The sequence below is a fragment of the Pinus tabuliformis genome, chromosome 5_2 (genome assembly GCF_031772625.1).
Source record: "Pinus tabuliformis cultivar Carrire ecotype Pingquan chromosome 5_2, CPIR1, whole genome shotgun sequence".
NCBI lineage: Eukaryota > Viridiplantae > Streptophyta > Pinopsida > Pinales > Pinaceae > Pinus > Pinus tabuliformis.
The window spans coordinates 995,004,660-995,022,305 of record NC_142306.1 but is presented as its reverse complement, the minus strand read 5'-3'; positions in this window follow the sequence as shown (position 1 = coordinate 995,022,305).

Here is a 17,646-nt window from a genome sequence, read left to right as displayed (position 1 = left end):
GTGCACCTCCGCACCTGATCCGTCTACTAGACTACGCACCTCTGCACCTGCGCCGTCTACTGGACTGCGCACCTCTGCACCTGTGCCATCTACTGGACTGTGCACCTCCGCACCTGCACCGTCTACTGGACTGCGCACCTCCGCACCTGTGCCGTCTACTAGACTGCGCACCTCCGCACCTGCATCATCTACTGAACTGCGCACCTCCACACCTGAGCCGTATCTCGCCTACGGACCTCCGGATATAAACACTTTATCAGTCCTCAATTGTACCCCAGTCTGTCGAATTCACAGATCTGATCATGCGCCAAAGAGACCTCGACCTATCAGTAGATCCACCTTATAATTCACGGTTTTCTCCTTGATTCAGATCTAGCTTCACAAACCGATCACCAAAATTTCAGGTCTTAAGATATTCAATGTTCACAAGTATCTGGGCCAAATGATCTCCTTCCCTTTTTATAGTCTAGGCCTTTCTCAAACCATGGACCAAAACCATTGAGAAACAATACCAAGGACTCAATACTTGGGTTCAACTCTTTTGAATGCAATACCACGGACCAAAACCATAGGATGAAAAACTACAGACTAAATACCATGGATTAATCATAAAATTTTCCACGTGCGCACGCTTTTCTGCATGGAAGAGAGTGAATTTGATGTCCGCACCTTTTGTTTGGAGAACCTGCGGGTATGTCCGCACTTCTTGTTCGGAGCACCTGCGGGTCCGCAGCTTTTGTTAGGCGCACCTGCAGGTATCTCATTTTCTATCATTTTGAGAGCTTGAACAGTGATTTGCCACTTGAGTGAGTTGCCATCAAGGACAACACTCATGCCATAGCGCCACATCTGTGTCATAATGCCAACAATGTAGCAAGGAGTCTAAATGAACATGAAGATGAAAGATGCGATGAGCGAGGGCATCGACTAACAAACCTATCACTCCATCATATTTAGCCTGGTTATTGGTGGTAGATCCAATACACACGTTGTTAGAAAGGACTAGGGTATGCAAGGGGGTAAAAGTGGCCTAGGCTACCGAGGCTAGATTCTTGGAGAAGCAACTCGCACCGTCATTATAAACAATATACTGTGTGGATGATGGATCTGTCTGAAAGGTGAAAAAGAAAACAGATGAGATGATGCAACCTATGTAACTTCACGGCATAAATAAAGACACAAAAATCAAAGGTATATGCCATGAGAAAAATTTCTTGAGGTAGAGGGCACTTGGAGAATTAGGAAGGAAGTGGCCTTCAAAATCCTCCAAAAAATATGCCCCCTTGCCTAAGTGCAAGGGTAATCAGGGGTAGACATAGCTTCCATGATATCCTCACTAGAATGGAAGATGGGTGGACAGGAGGAAGACCGACTACATGATGCAACGATGGTACCTGGTGCATCAAACTGAGAAAGAAGGTTCACACACGCATCATCTTGAATGGTATACGATGAGTTGGTAGATGGAGGATCTACTGATGTTGAGACCTAGGATTCTGTCGAAAGAGGTTCGATAGAAGCGCATGTAGAAACCTCAGAAAGGTTTTCTTGTGAGGAACTTAAGGATGATGATAGGTAAAGGATATGGCCTATGGTGTCTGTCATCTCGACATCGGGGGGAGGTATCACAATGATGGGACCAAAGTCCCCCTATTCTAGTTTACTAGTGGTACCAAAATCCACAGGTAGAGGAGTAGATGTTCCACTATGAGTGGTCTCGTATTCGCGAAGCACTTTAAGGCAATCCTGAAATTCATCGAGACGAGGGAAACAATGGGAATAGTGGCCATGATGATCACACAAGTCACAAGGGTGATTTGTGCATAACGTTATGAGTTTCTTGGTTAGACCTAACAAGTTAACATGGACTTCAGGGACATTTAACTCAAGGAACATTTCATGAACCAAAGGTTTGAGATGAGGAAGCTCGTGACAAGTATTGGTGGCATGCCCAACCAATTCACACAAAGTACATGGAGGTGATAACTTTGGGGCCTTAGGGGCTGGAGGAGCTTGGGGAGCCTTTTCCTTAGGTTCTTTCCTATTAGCTTTGCCCCCCTATCTGGATGCTTGTGCAATATGAGTGGGGTCTTGTTGAGGTTGTGATGGAACTGAAGTAGTGGCAGGGGTCGCGGGGACCGGTTGAACCGGGGTCAAAGCATGATAAGGTCATAGGTGACCGGGCGGATCGATGTACCATACTGGGATCCCTAAATTCATGTTAGGAAGGACCAACGAAGCCATGACAGGGACATAAAATAATTTCAGAGGGTGGAATAAGAAAGGTATCTGGCTTGGAGGGTAATGTCCTAGCGAAATAGCTCCTAGATGGTTGAGACTTGGAGGAATAGTTCCCAGTGGAAACATATGAGAGGCACCCACAAACGGAGGACATCCTAGGGGGGTGGATCCAAAGGGATAAACTAGGATGGCAACAACAGGGTGCTGAGGAGCTAGCTGTTGATTAGATGTACCAGACTACTTGAGAGAAGCCCGTGATGCTTGTAACATGTAAACACTCATAGAGTTAGGTTTTGAGATGAGATGGGGAGGACCGGGGAAAGCACCCAATAATGAGGAATCTTTATAGACTATGGGTGAAACACTGATGGGAGGAGTTGAAGACTGCTTATATGACACTGACGAGATAATGGACTCGGGAAGATCACGGATGCCGGCTCGTAGTAAGTTAGCTGATTGATGGTAATAATCTTCCCTTCATGGGGGAAGCACATCTTGTGGAAAACTGCAGATGTGACGAATGACATGTAATATGTGTAAATACAACCTAAGAGAATGTTGTAATCTAAAGGGGCATCAATAACATGAACGTCCACATGGATAGTCTTACCCACAAGGGTCACTAGACAGTTGCGTCACATGCCAAGAGGCTAGGAGGAGTGTCCGTCCCAAACACACAAAGTGATGGTGGAGGGGGACAACTCGAGTGACTTGAGTTGTTTCCAAATGGAATTGGACATCACACAGGTGGATGCACCTTTGTCAATAATGCATCGGGAGATGATGGAATTACAAACTTAGACTGGTATCTGGAATGCAATGAATGAAGGTAATGGGGGATCTTCTGACCTATCAACTAGGAAGGCCATCAAATGATCGTCAGAAGGATCTACTACACCCAAAAAAGTTAGTAGAGATTAATTTTGAGATGGGCATGACTATAGTACTTCTAGCATCGACATGGTGGTAGGTGATTGCACGAAGTCATCTACTATCCTATATGTATGGGCAGCCGAGATAGAAGCCACATTACTGTGTAATGGTCCCTTAGGGATCTTAGGAATGGCCTATCCTTTATGTTGAGGGATCTGTAATGGACCATTTGGTGTTGTAAGAGGCTTACCAGATGCTTTCATTTTGGATTCAGTGGTAGACAAAGTTAATGGCTTGTCATATTGACACGACTGAGTTTGCAGGTTGATATGAGAGGGATTAACCTCATCAGAATTCATCATGAAGATTTGGTAGTCACTAGGACCAGAAGGTTGGGGGGATGGGCTGCTTGACCTAGATGAGGTTGAGCAACAACAAATCCTTGCTGAGGGAAAGGATTTGTAAGAACTACTAGTTGAGATGGCACAGGATTCTAAGGCGATTGTTGACCTCTAGAAGCTACTTGAGCTTCCCAAATTTGGCTCATCTGGGGCAAAAGAGGACACTCATGTTTATAATGGCCATGTACACCACAACATGCACAAGGCTTGTTCGTACAAATAACCTTGTTTTGGTTGGGCTGGCTGCCCTGTTGCTAGTTGTTGGTGTTAGGATGGTTCCCATGGGGTTCAATATGATGATTACCTTGATTACCCTGGTTACCCTTGTTACCCTTCCCCTTATTCTTTTTCTTCGAATTTTGGGGATTGGTCACACTCTGCTACGTAAACACGTGACCCTGAGGGGGAGGTGGCTTCTGGGGCTGAGGATGCATCAGAGGCTGCGTGCTAATGCTTGAGGGGTTGGAGCTCTCGACTGTGCATAAGGAGGAGAAATAGTTTGGTAGATAGGTTGGGGCCCTAAAAACACGTTGCTAGCAGGAGGGGCATGAGTGTTAGAGGAACTAGTGCCCCCCTACGCATAGCCATAGATTTGATGAGTATATGGTGAAGGGTGTGAAATGGTTCCAATGATACCATCAGCAGCGTGACATGTCCCCTGTGCATTGGCACTTCTAGGATGTGGGAGGTTATGGAATGACGATATAGACATAACTAGATTGCACATAAATCAGGTCATATCTTAGAGAGGTTTGGAGAGATTCTTCCTCGATTTGAGGAAAATGGGACACACCTTCTTTTCTAATGGGTGCTAAAAGGATCCTAAGAAACCAATCTAGATAGACATGATCCTCGAAGGGTAGGGCATGGCATGTTCTCCTCCTTCGATGCCACTCTTGAACATGCTCGGAAAGGTGAGAGGAGGAGGACTAACGGAATGAGGTCAATAGCTCTGTACCAGTGTTGTAGCATAGAGGTAACTGGAAATATGAGAGGAACACATTAGCAAGAATTGCGAAAATGGAATCAGATGTGGCAGGCTCGTCTACATACCATTTTACAGTGTCTCCACTGAGCGTGCATTGGAAGAGCCGAATATGAATGGAGTCATCGGTAATGAAGTTGGACGAACACTACATGTGGAAGGAGTAGACATGGTTGGTAGGATCCTCTCTGGCATTACCCTCAAACTTTGGGATGTATGAGGGAAGCTTAGCTGGCATAGTAGGCCAACCAACATCATGGTGTATGGGGTCATTTATCAATTAGCTAAAATATGGTAGACTTAACCCAACCATAAAATGGAGCATGGGGGCTACCGGAACTGTTCCTAAGACTATTTCACTTGATGTGACCACTGGGATGGAACCGAAGCCAACACTAGGTTGGGTTCCTACACCAGCTGTGGGTCCAAACATGGTGACGATATGTAGTGAAGGAGGCTCAGAATCAGATGAACTAGGAGAAGATTCAATATGGGGACTTGGGGCCTATGAACTTGAACTTGACCGGGGGGGGGGGGGGGGGGGGGGGGAAGGGGTAATATGCCCAAGCGGAAATTGGGGGTGAAGGCCTAATAGTCTCCGCGACAAATGCCTTGGTGGCGCAATGGTGGTAAGACACACATGACACATAAATGGTGAAGGGAGATCAACAATATGCCTTTGTCTCGATGAGGGGAGATAAATTTATTATGTTAAGTCTTGTCTTGGTGGTGTAAACCAAGCATCCTTTGCTTAAGGTGTGCTTGTGTGTGCAAGTGTATTTATTGATTAAGCCCAAATCGTGTTTGTAAAAAAGAAAAAATCTTGCTGAAAATAAACTGAAATTAACAATAGAAAATGAACAGCAAAACAATTAACTAAACCCCACCCAAACTGGGTTTTCAAACACTATGTTGGTTGGTGGCTAAATCAACAGAAAACACACTAAAAAGGTCAAGAGATATAATTGTCGGTGTGACTGGATCAAATGAAATTAGGCAGCTGGAAAGTGGTGCAACAACAAGAAAAACCCAGAGAGGAATATCACTGCAAAAAGATAGGGAGATGGGTGAAAAACCTAGGGAAATTGATGGGACCCTAACACCAATGACCAAACAAGGTTTAATATGAAACTATGGATGGTGAGAACCTATCTTTATATATCTGAAATGAAAGGGTACATATTTCAAGGAAGATATGGCTGAAAGTGCTGCAAAAACTAAGACTACTCACTTAGCGAAACTCCTCCTATAAAGGTGGAGGTGTACTAGAGGCCCTAGGGGGCTAAATTCCACTTTGACAAGTAAATCAGAGTAGATCAAGGCCTAAGAGGGATGAGAGAGAGGTCAAAAAACCTAGCAAAAATCTCTCGACAAAACCCATAAATAGATATGATAAAAACCCCAAAACCTTAAAACCGCAGGTACTGACTTGTTTTCAGGTGGGATTGCACTTTTTGGGCTGAAAGGTGTGCTCTGGACTCTAGATCGCACTTTTTGGGCTAAAAATTGTGGTTTATTCTCCTTGATTCTCGGTCTGTCAATCTCGGAAAAAACTGTTGTCTCTGTCGTGGCTGGTTTGTGACCTGCGAAAAGACCAAAAACTTGCGAAAGTTAGAAATTTAATAGATCTAGGGTTAACAAGCTATGAAACATTAAGAGACTAAAAAAAAAGTAATAAACCCTTAGCTGAAAACTGAAGGTCACCCAGGGTTCTGGATCTAAAGTATAAAACCAATGGAGTTGTCAATTTTGTTGTAGTGTTTTATTCTCAAAGTTGTACGAAAAGAACCCACTTAAGATTGTGGATGACAAACAATCTCAACAATATAAATGGTTTCTAAACACTGTAGATATGCAACAACTGATAGAAACAAAACCTTCCAAAATCTTGATCTATGCAACAATCATAGTTAAACAACAAAAGGAAACAGTAATAACTCCAATCATCCAATGGAAACCAGATATACAAAGAATAGTTTTTATTATAACACCTGTGAAGGGAACAAATAAATGTTACCAATCCCCCTCTATGGGATGAGTTATTGTTTATCCTAAAACGTCTTTAGCTTGTGTAGAGTCTCTCTCCTCTATAATGTGTAAGCCCAACAAATGAAATGTTTGAGCTCAATGGGAACTCAAATGGAAGAAAAATGGTGGTGGACAATGAACATAATAAGAGTTACAGCAGTGAGTGCAACAATGAATATAATCAAACGTGAATAATTAATGCAAAACCCTTGTATTTATAACAAAACATTGAGTTATCCTTGAATAATGAGCAATAATAAAATATTATTAATCCCATTCTTGGAATAACCACTTGGAATATTTTATTATATTTGGTTAGGAGGGAAAAAGTATTTAAACTTTTATTTAGAAATAATAAATAAATAAATGATTTATTTATCATCTCAATAAATTGGTTAAGGAATAATACACAAATAATGATTTATTTAATCATTCCTAGGGGATTTAGTCAAATTTGACAAGGAATAACGATCAATTAATTATTCCTAGAGAAAAATAAGATAATTAATAATTTATCTGTTGATTTTTCATAATTGGGTCGAATATGACAAGGAATAATAATTGAACAATGGTTTGATTAATTATTCCTAGAAGAAAATCAAATAAGTAGTGATTTATTTAATTATTCTTCATGGGTTTAATTATAAATTACTTCACAAAGGTGGTTTATTAAGTAATTTCTTACAGTGAAAGCAATTTTACTATGTTAAAATTGGCTTTACATGGTGTACTTCTACCCATCTAGTAAATTAGGCTACATGATCAATTTTTTGGTGATAACAACAAGAAAATATTAAGGTTAAGGAAAATTTTAATTAATAACTGCCATATTTGATTTTCCAACATGCATTTACCTGCTGCAAGTGAGCCTGTTCAATACCCCCATGGGTTTGCATACACTTCCCACACATATGTGCTTTCAACTCTCTTATGTGACATCCTTTGGATTAGTAGGTTTGAAGAATTTGTTTTAGCAATTTGGTGAAGAGAGAGGGGTGGTACACAAGGATTTCTATTTAAAATAATAGATATGATACTAGTTAAGATAAACCTCAGTAGTGTTCTCTTCATCTACTAATGTAGAGGTTTTAAATGAGGAGGGGTGTGCGAGTGATTCAAAGAAAAGACTATAGACACTTTGCTTATTTATAAAGATGAGCTTATACTACTTGAAAAAAATCTCAACATTCCCCATGGATAATGGTCAATGTGAGAGAAAAGTGAAAACTTAGAAAGGATGACCTTTAGATGAATGAAATCCTATTGTAAATATTGAGTAAATATTTCTCCATGTGAACCAACTAATGTTGCATAGGAGAGATTTCCCCATATATATTTTAGGAATATCATAAAATCCAATACAAAAATAAAAAATAAAATCAAAACACTTCAAAGATTGCAAATAGGAAACGAAAATGTTATGAAACCAAGTCACAAAAATATAGGTAAATGACTTAAAAATTATCCTCTTTGAGGGGGAAACATCCTTTACATTACATAAATGAACAATTCTTGGATGATACAATTGAAAATACCTCCTTTCTATATATAGGAGTCTAAGGGGTCATAATATAATCAGAGTCTACATAACAATAATAATGTAAGGGCACAACAATAACAATAATGGTCTTCTATGGGCACAATAATAACAATATGGGGACTATATGGACACAACAATAACAATAAGGGGGCTACACTAACAATAACAATAATAGGGCTACACTAACAATAATAATAAGGGGCTACATTAGTATTATAGGGACCTAACATGCCTCTCGCCTTCAAAAACGTGTTGTCCTCAATGCTTGAGTAATTCTGGATGCTTATGTATAAAATTCTCATCCTCCCATGTGGAACCAATATGATTTTTCCTTCCTCGTCAACTTATAAAAACATTGTTTGAACTGGGATATTGTCACCTATAACCTTCTTTAAGCATGAAACATGAAAACTGGGTGCACTCAAGAAGCTACAAGAAGCTCCAATTTGCATGCCATAGCACCAATATTTTGCAACAACTTCTAAGGACCATAGTACTTTGGTGATAATTTATTATCCTTCTTAACTTGCTTGAGGGACATTTGTTTATATGGTTGTAGTGGTAAAAAAACCTTATCACCTACATAAAAAATTATTTCACTGTGAAGGTAATATGCTTGTTGTTTCATTCGATTCTGTACCAAAGCGAGGTTATCCTTTAAAATTTGGAGAACTTGTTGTTGATGCTTGAGGTTATCTTCCACTACTTGAGCCTTACAATTTCCTCTTAAATATGATGTGATGGATGGTGGATGACATTGATAAAGTGCCATAAATGGGGTCATTTTTGCTGTAGTATGGAAGAGTATGGAAGGAAGTGATATACCACCATTCAACCAAAGGTAACCACTTGAATCATTGTGTTTTTTATCAGATACAAAGCAACGGAGATATCCTTCCAAACATTTGTTCACTATCTCAATTTTCCCATCAGATTGATGATGATAAGATGAGATATGAGCTAATTTAGTACGTAGACAAGAAAATAATTCCATCCAAAAATTTCTAATGAAAAATGGATCTCTGTTGCTTACAATAATATTTGGGTTTCCATGTAGGTTTTGAATTGTTGCCATAAATGTAGTAGCAACTGACTTTAAATGGATGAGATAATGCACAAAGATGTGCATACTTCGTAAGTCTATCAACTACAATTTTGATGACACTCTTTCCTTTAGACTTGGGTAAACCTGTGATAAAATCCATTGAATCCTCCTCCCAACATTGACTTGGAATGGCTAAATGTTGTAACAAACCCAAGGTCTTAATTGTCTCAACTTTATTTTTTGGGCAAACCAAACATTTCGCCACAAACGTTTGAATATCAGATTTAAGGCCCTCCCAAAAAAATTCTTTCTTGAACCTGTGGTAAGTTTGTAAAAATTCTGATTGCCCTCCTAAGGGAGAGGTGTGAAATTCCAAAAGAATATTTTGTTTCAGATGAGAATTATTACAAATATATAAGAAATATTTGTATGATAATTAATCCATTTTCCAGCTAAATGTATCATATATATTGGGATCTTGCTGCAAACTTTTGAATGAGCGTCCATACATCTTCGCCATTCTTCCATTCACCCCTTGCTTCGGTTATCCGATCTGGTTGGATAATAGAAATGGAAGAAATAAATCCTTCCAAATCCTCATCCTTTCTTGAGAGTGCATCTGCAACAACATTTTTCCTCCCTTTTTTGTAGATGATTTCAAAATCATAACCCAACATCCTTGTGACCCATTTTTGCTGCTCTTCTGAAGGTAATCTTTGTTCCAAAAGGTATTTAAGACTATCATGATCTGTTTTTACCTTGAAGTGTCTTCCCATTAGGTAAGGTCACCATTGCTTTAGTGCATGTAGTATTGCAAACATTTCCTTCTCATAAATAGCTTTGTGTAAATACCTCCCTTTGATTGGATGAATTTCAAAAGCAATGGGTCTTCCTTCTTGCATTAAAACAACACCAATTCCATTTCTTGAGGCATCACATTCCACAATAAATGTTTTTGTGAAGTCTGGTGTAGCTATGACTTGTGCTTGGCACTTTCCTATTTAAGATGTTCAAAGGACTTAGTTTCTTACGGAGTCCAATAAAATGCATCTTTCTTTAGTAATTTTGTTAGAGGTGCTACTTTTCTCCCATAATTCTTAACAAACTTGCGATAATACCCCTGCAAACCTGTTGTGGTAAAAACACAACCCCCCCCCCATTATTCACTTAATTCTAATTATGAGGATCCTTTGATTGAATGGTTGGTCATATTAGTATTTCATTTTGAGTATTTGGATTACTTCAACGAGTTCAATATTTTATATAAACATGTACATTATCTTTGTATTATATAAAGTTTGTTTGTAAATATTTTGTTTGTTAACTTTTCTTTAAATTCAAACATAGGCCTTGAGACCAAGATTTTTATTATATAATGGCTATAGTTTCATTATTTAACAAAACCAAGTGGCTTTGGATTTTAAGCAGTTATAATTCACTTATTATTAAAAAGGGTCCTTTTTGTAAAGCCTTTCATATTATAAAATGATCATGTAACATAGCCGAAGGCTTATAATGAGTTGTTGTAGTTTAATCCTTTGTAATACATATCGGGGCCCTCTAGATTTTACATATAAGAGACTTTTGACTATCACATTGTTAAAACCTCTGATATATCACGCCGAAAATACTATGATATCAATGCCGCTCCCACCTCCGATATATCACTCCACCGATACTTTGATAAACATCCATCACCGATATCCCAATGCGCCTTCCCCTCAAACTTCTAATATCTTCCAAGCTCTAATATGTCAGACCTGATATGGTATTAATTATGGTCTATAAAAATATCACGTTCGCTCCATATCGGAGCTCCTGTATGTAGCCACATTAGAAATTTTCGATATTGGAAGATCTTTGACATAAATATGTGCCCGCCACCTGCCTACCTACATCATCACCTTCAAACCCAATATGGTTATAAAATTGGTTTAATTGTAAAACCATGTCTGCTCATATATGATAACTTTTGGAATGACACACATCTAAAATCTCCAATAAGACCCAATATTTCGATCTTCGATATGGTTGTGTATCTAATGGGCTTTATCATAATGAATTAATATAATATCAAGTCCACTCCTCCTCGAAACTTTCCATATATCGTAAGTTTTGTAGAGTGTGCCATGTTAAAACTCTGATACTCAAAACCTCCAATATCCATCCCTGTCCGCCTTTTGTCATGTTTTGGTTTGGTTGTTGCTATAAAGTTTTGGAAAGTCACTATTATAAGGTTCTCAATCTATTTGTTGTGGTTTTTCCTTGTGATTGGTTCTGTTATTTGAATTATAGAATGCTGATGAGTTCTGTTATTTGAATTACATGGATAAAACTAGGGTCAATAATGGAAGATCTTTGAATTATTATTGCAATTAAAGAAATGATCCGCTACAACACTAAAGAAAGGAAAAGACTGTTGTAAAGTCCATTCATGGATTTTGTTGGAAACTACTCATTCAAAGCCTGTTCAAATTAGATTCAAATTAAGATTCCGATATCTTCTAAGTTAGGCCAAGATATCCATTGAAGATTGGTTTATTGTTTGAATTACTTTTTATATAGTTTTTAGTTGAGAGATAAGGGGAGTCTGTTATATTTTCCCATTTTGTATAAATACTCATCTCTGGGCTGAGTTAATATGGGTTTGAATCTGAGAGGAAGAGAGGCAGAGTAATGATTGGGCTTACAACCTGTTTGTAAGGAGGGAGTTTGTGATTCATTCGCACTATTGTAGTGAGAGTTGATCCATCTCTACAGACAGGGAATTGAGTTTAGAGGTAGCAGAAGACTTGAACTACTGTAACTCTCCATTATTTTTCTGTAACTTTATTCACCTATATAATAATATTTATTTCTATAATTGGCTGCATAGCAGTACTCCTTGCTCTATTATTGAAAGTAAATGCGATAGCTTTCAGATATCATTTTTGGTGTATGAGTATATTGGTTTGGATTTATCACGATTGTTAAATGTTAAATGAAATGCTCATTTAAAACCTAGTTAATCTATCTTGAAGGGTTAATCAGGAATAAATTCTGAAACTGGAAATTTCATAAGGACATACCTTTATCTCCTTGAGCTGCTAGCTATCTAATAGTTTAATCTTATAGATGTCTTTGTTTCTACATGTCATGTATCTAAACTATTTCACTATCGTGGCACAAATCTTTTTGTTCTTATGCATATGTTTGATTAAGAATTGGAGATGTTTGGAGTTGGATGTCTGTTAACTATTTAATAGGAATTTATCTGTATACATTTGGTCTGAGAAGGATTAGATCTTGGAACTATTTCCATGATCTAATTCCTTTATCTCATTCCAATTTCAACATTCTTCTATTTCTTTTCCTGTTCTTTTAGCTTTCTCTTGATTGAGAGAAAGGCTAATCCTTCCTTCAATCAAGATAACTCTAGGATTAGATGCATCTTAGATTATACTTTGCATTTAGTTCTACTTTATGCCTCCTATAAATCCCCTCATATAGGAGCAATCTTTAGAGTGGTTTGGCTGGGTCATAAAGTGAGTTTAAGTATCACTTTCTTGCTAGATCAGCAAGAAGAGTCAATCTGATATCTCTTCTCTATTGGTAGGTGAAAGCCATAATTTAATCTAGTAGAGATAGAGAGAGGGTAACTGGACCAAATTGAACTAGTCGGAACCACCATTTCAATAGAAAAGGAGACGATTTAAGCTCCCAGCTAGGTGGTATCCCTTAGAATGTTGAAGGGTCATTTTTCCCAATCAACATTTTTAGAATTATAAGGAGGACCTGATTTAAATTGTTTGTTAAAGTTTTTATTGTAGAATTTTAAACTTTGAATTATGGGTTCGTCCAAAAAACGTCCTTGGAGATGCCTTAGTGTATCACAATCAAACACTACTCCAATCAAGGGATTTAAATCATTTTCAAAGGTCAAGTTCAATTGTAAGTCTTGTGCCTTCAATCACCTTTTTCAATTCATTTCAAATTCTCGTAAATTTAATATTGATAAGGTTGATATTGGCAGGATTTTCACATATACTTTGACAAGACAAGAAAAAAACTGGTGTCTTTCACTTCTAGTTGCCTCAATACATAGCTGGGATGAGTTTGTAGTGATCTCCCTTCAGGATTTTCAACGATACAATTAAAAAAAGGTGTGGAAACAACTACTTGAATTGCGTAGGAGAAAAGGTGAGCCGTTGGATCATTGTTCAGTTAAATTTAAATTGACACTAATTCTCTTTAAATCCAATGACTTAACTTCTGAACATCAATTAACGAGTTGGTTTAGGTATTTAATTTCGCATCCTTATAATTCTAATGAAGAATCAAATACCAAGGAAGACACTAATAAAGCTATTTATGACAATGAAAATATTGAACTTAGTTTCTCTTCATCTTCAAAAATTGTTTTAATTGATTCCGAATCCTCAAATGAATATGTTTTTGAAAGTGAAAAAGATAACAATTTAAACACTTCCTCTTATAGTCATAATGATTTCAATGATTATAAATCAACTCCGATTTCTCAATCATACAATGATAATGTACCTTTTGCAATTTTAATATTGAGGATAATAATGATTTTAAATTCATAATCATTTGTAAAAGGAAATATCTATGACAAAACTTCCACTATGTTGTAAGATAATCTGTAACATAGATGTATTTTACAAATTACCTTTCTCTCATTCTTTTAAATTTCTTTCTTTGTTCTATTTTATTTTTGATTTTGTGGATATACTACATTGGCATTATTAGCTTCGTAGCATGAGACTCTCATCAAATACATTAATCAACATATTTGAAAATCCGTTTCAGAAATTCAATCATAAGCATTGGCTACTTCTAATTTTGAGATTCTATTTTATGATTATGAGTGGCCAATTTGTTTTTGATTTTAAAAATATTTTTTTACATATGTTGATATTCATAAGCTTAATAATAACAAATTTTGGCCAGCCATGTAATCCATCTATAAATATTTTATATTACTATCAACGATTTATCTATTCATTTGAAAGGAAGATTTATAGTCATTGTTTATAACAACCTTTGATATTTAAAGACATATCATTTAATGTTGGCTTGTTGTTTCCTCTTTCTTTGAATCTCTTTCAAACAACGATTGAAACTCATCCTCAATTTTCTGATCCTCTAGGAAAATATTTGGAATAATTTCAAGGAAAATATTATGTAAATAAGTTTATTTTGCTGAACTTGTTAAGCATGCATATTAACCTGGTTTATTTATTATTTTTATTTTTATATAATTTATATTTTCTCATTTTTCTTGTAGTAGGGTCCATCAAAAGTAAGTAACATGGTTACTCCTTGGATGAAATTAAATTTTGCATCTAATGAGCACTTTCGCTCAAAATTTGAGTAAAGCCTTAGGGAGATAATTTGAAAATACGAGTTGAAAAAGTAGTTTTATTATTATTATTATTTTTAACTCCAAAAATGGTGAATCATCCCCCATTCTTGACATCATCATCTTGAATCCTATTGGTTCTTAGAAAGTTTATTTTGGTTGTACATTTTTCTTAGGAGGCCCATTTTATACCTCAAAATTCCCCTAATGCATGCAGGAGTTACAATAAGAGAATGGTTACATTGGAAGTATGACTATACCTAGTCATGTTTCCTTTCATTCACTTAGAATTAGGAATAGATTAATTTAGATTTAGATTCCTTTTATGTTTGCCTTTGTTTCATTGTTGCAGATTTTTAATAAGCAAGTAATGAATCTGAGTTTTTCTTGGCATCCCCTTTAATTTTTTGGCAAAATGGCTTAGAAAATTTCAAAAGAACTTATGTAGTAAGATCATAGACACTGGTGAAGTGATTGATTGTCCCGTTTTTGCAAAACTTCATCAGATTTAAAAAAAAATTGTGATAAGATCAGGTATGAAGAAATTTTAGGGAATTTCTATGGCTTGGAAACTTATGATTCACAAGTATTTCTAAAGGCTCATTTTCAGAACTCTTGTCCTTCAATGTAAATTTGAAGTGGATGCAATTTGAAAGTTCATTACTTAGAATAAAAATATGATTTTAAACATTCTTAAAAAATAGATGGAAGAAGATCAAGATCCTTGAGGTAAATTTATTATTAAATTCTTCCAAGTATGCATTTTTATTATCATCCGTGTTTGTTTATATTTCAATTTGCTCTTTTCTGCTTCTATTTTTTGTTTCTTAAATTTTTGTTGTTCTTTTTGTAGGTTTTGGTTTCATCCAGCTTCTACGAATAAGACAGTTGTGATAAACATAAATGCTAAATGTAGCATTTTTCAAGCCTTACTCAGGGAGTTTTCCTTAACTTTTAATTTTCCTTGTCATTTTTGCAATATGTTTTTAAAGCAAGTCTTGATTAAGGGAAAAAATCCCTGTTAATATCTCAAATGAAATTTTATTCACAACTCTTCATTAGGTAGCTTTTAACAAAATCATGAATAAGAAACTCATTTAACGAGATCACATTTTACTTGACAAATACATAACAAGATCTTGATTCCTTATGACAGGATATTTCTTTTATCTTATTTGAGTTATGCCTATTTCATGATTTTTCTTGTAATAATTTTCTTTATTTTATTTTGGTTTGCATTTCTCTTTGCTCCTTCTTTTGGATCTGATTTCATGACATCACATTTTGTTTCCTTTTGAAAATTCCCTTGTGTGTGCTTTTGGTGATATTACCAACCTTTTAGGGGTGGACGAAAACTGTGCGAAGGGAAGAGCTAGGGTTTTCAAGGTCTGTAGGAGTAGAAATCCATGGAAGGGTGCAAAGGGGGGAGCTCTACTCCCTCCTAGAGGCAAGCAGTAGCTAGCTGAGGCAAGAAACCATTAGAGAGTGTTAGAGGTCCTTCAGGAGAAGGAACAAGGAACATGGAAAAGGAGCAAGAATCTAACAAGTGAAGGGAGAATAACAGCAACAAAGAAAATGAGGAAGAAGACAAGGAACAGGGAGAAAAAAACAAAGCACAGAAGGGGCCATGTAAAACCAAAGCTGAGGTCACACCTAGAGTAGTTTTAAATGATCTGGCTCTGCAGGCGCACAGGGAACACATGGGGACATATGCTATCATTTGTAAATTCATGGGATTATGGCCCACTGAAAAGGCCTTACAGTCATGGATTAAATACAACTGGAAACCAAAAGGAAGCATTGACCTACATCTTGGGTCAAAGAGTTTCTTCACTATGGTCTTCACAAATATTGAAGATAAAGATAGGATGTTTGAAGGAGGACCCTACTTCTATGCAGCAACAGGCCTGTACATGCGATTGTGGATGATGAATTTTGTCCCTGAGAGAGAAAATTTCACTTCGGTCCCAGTTTGGGTAAGACTCTACTCTCTACCTCTTGATTACTAGTAACCGGAATCGTTATCTGCCATAGGAAACAAATTAGGGAATTTTGTCAAAACTTCTGAGGCCACCAAAAGGGGAAAGTACACTTCCTTTGCACGAATTTGTGTGGAGATGGATCTCTCTAAAGCTCTACTGCATAAGGTCATATTGGAAGTTTTTGATGAAGAATGGGTGCAAACAGTAGACTATGAACACATTCCTTTCAGATGTCGGAGATGCCATGAGCATGGGCACCTATTTAGAGATTGCCCTCTCAGCAAAATAGAGAACAGAAATAAAGCGACCACAATGAAAGATACTGAAGGCTTTCAAAAAGTGGTTCATAGAGGAAAAGGGGGCAAGAGGGGGCCAAAGCAACATCAAACAGAAGGGTAACAAGCTAGTCTGAATAAGTTCCAAGTACTAGAAGAGGAAGAAGAAATAACAAAAGAAGATCAGGTAATGGAGGGAAGCCCAATGGAGAGGGAGAATGAAGAAGACAGAGTACAAACATAGGATATTAACAAACAGAAGGAGACTATGCTGAGCGATGTAGAACTAGAGATGGACCAAGAAATGACCCAGAGTGAGATGGAAATGGAGGATCATGAACTATAGGAGATTCTTGACAGGGAACACTTAGATCTGGAAGGGTTCTTGAAACAGGGGACCATGAGGGGGGTAGAATCTTTACCGCCAGAAGAGTTCAATAGAGTACATTAGCTGTTCCTATGGAAAACTTAGGATATAGTGTTGGCATTATGACACAGGATTGGCACAAGTTTGGCTCGATGACATCAGTGTTGTCCTTGATGGCAACTCACTCAAATAGCAGATCACAAGTTCAGGCTCTCAAAATAGTAGAAAATAAGATACCCGTAGGTTCTTGTTCATAAAGTCATGGACATATGCAGGTGCGCCGAACAAAAGATGTGGACATGTACGCAGGTGCTCCAGACAAAAAGTGCGGACGTAAAGTACACGCACTTTCATGTAGAGAAAAAGCACGCACGTGGGAAATCTTATGGTTGGTCCATGGTATTTAGTCCGACATTTTTGATCCTATGGTTTTGGTCTGTGGTTTTGCATCTAAAGTATTGAACCTAGGTATTGGGTCCCTAGTATTGGATCTCTATGGTTTTGGACCATGGTTTGAGTGAGGCCTAGACTATAAAAAGGAAAGGAG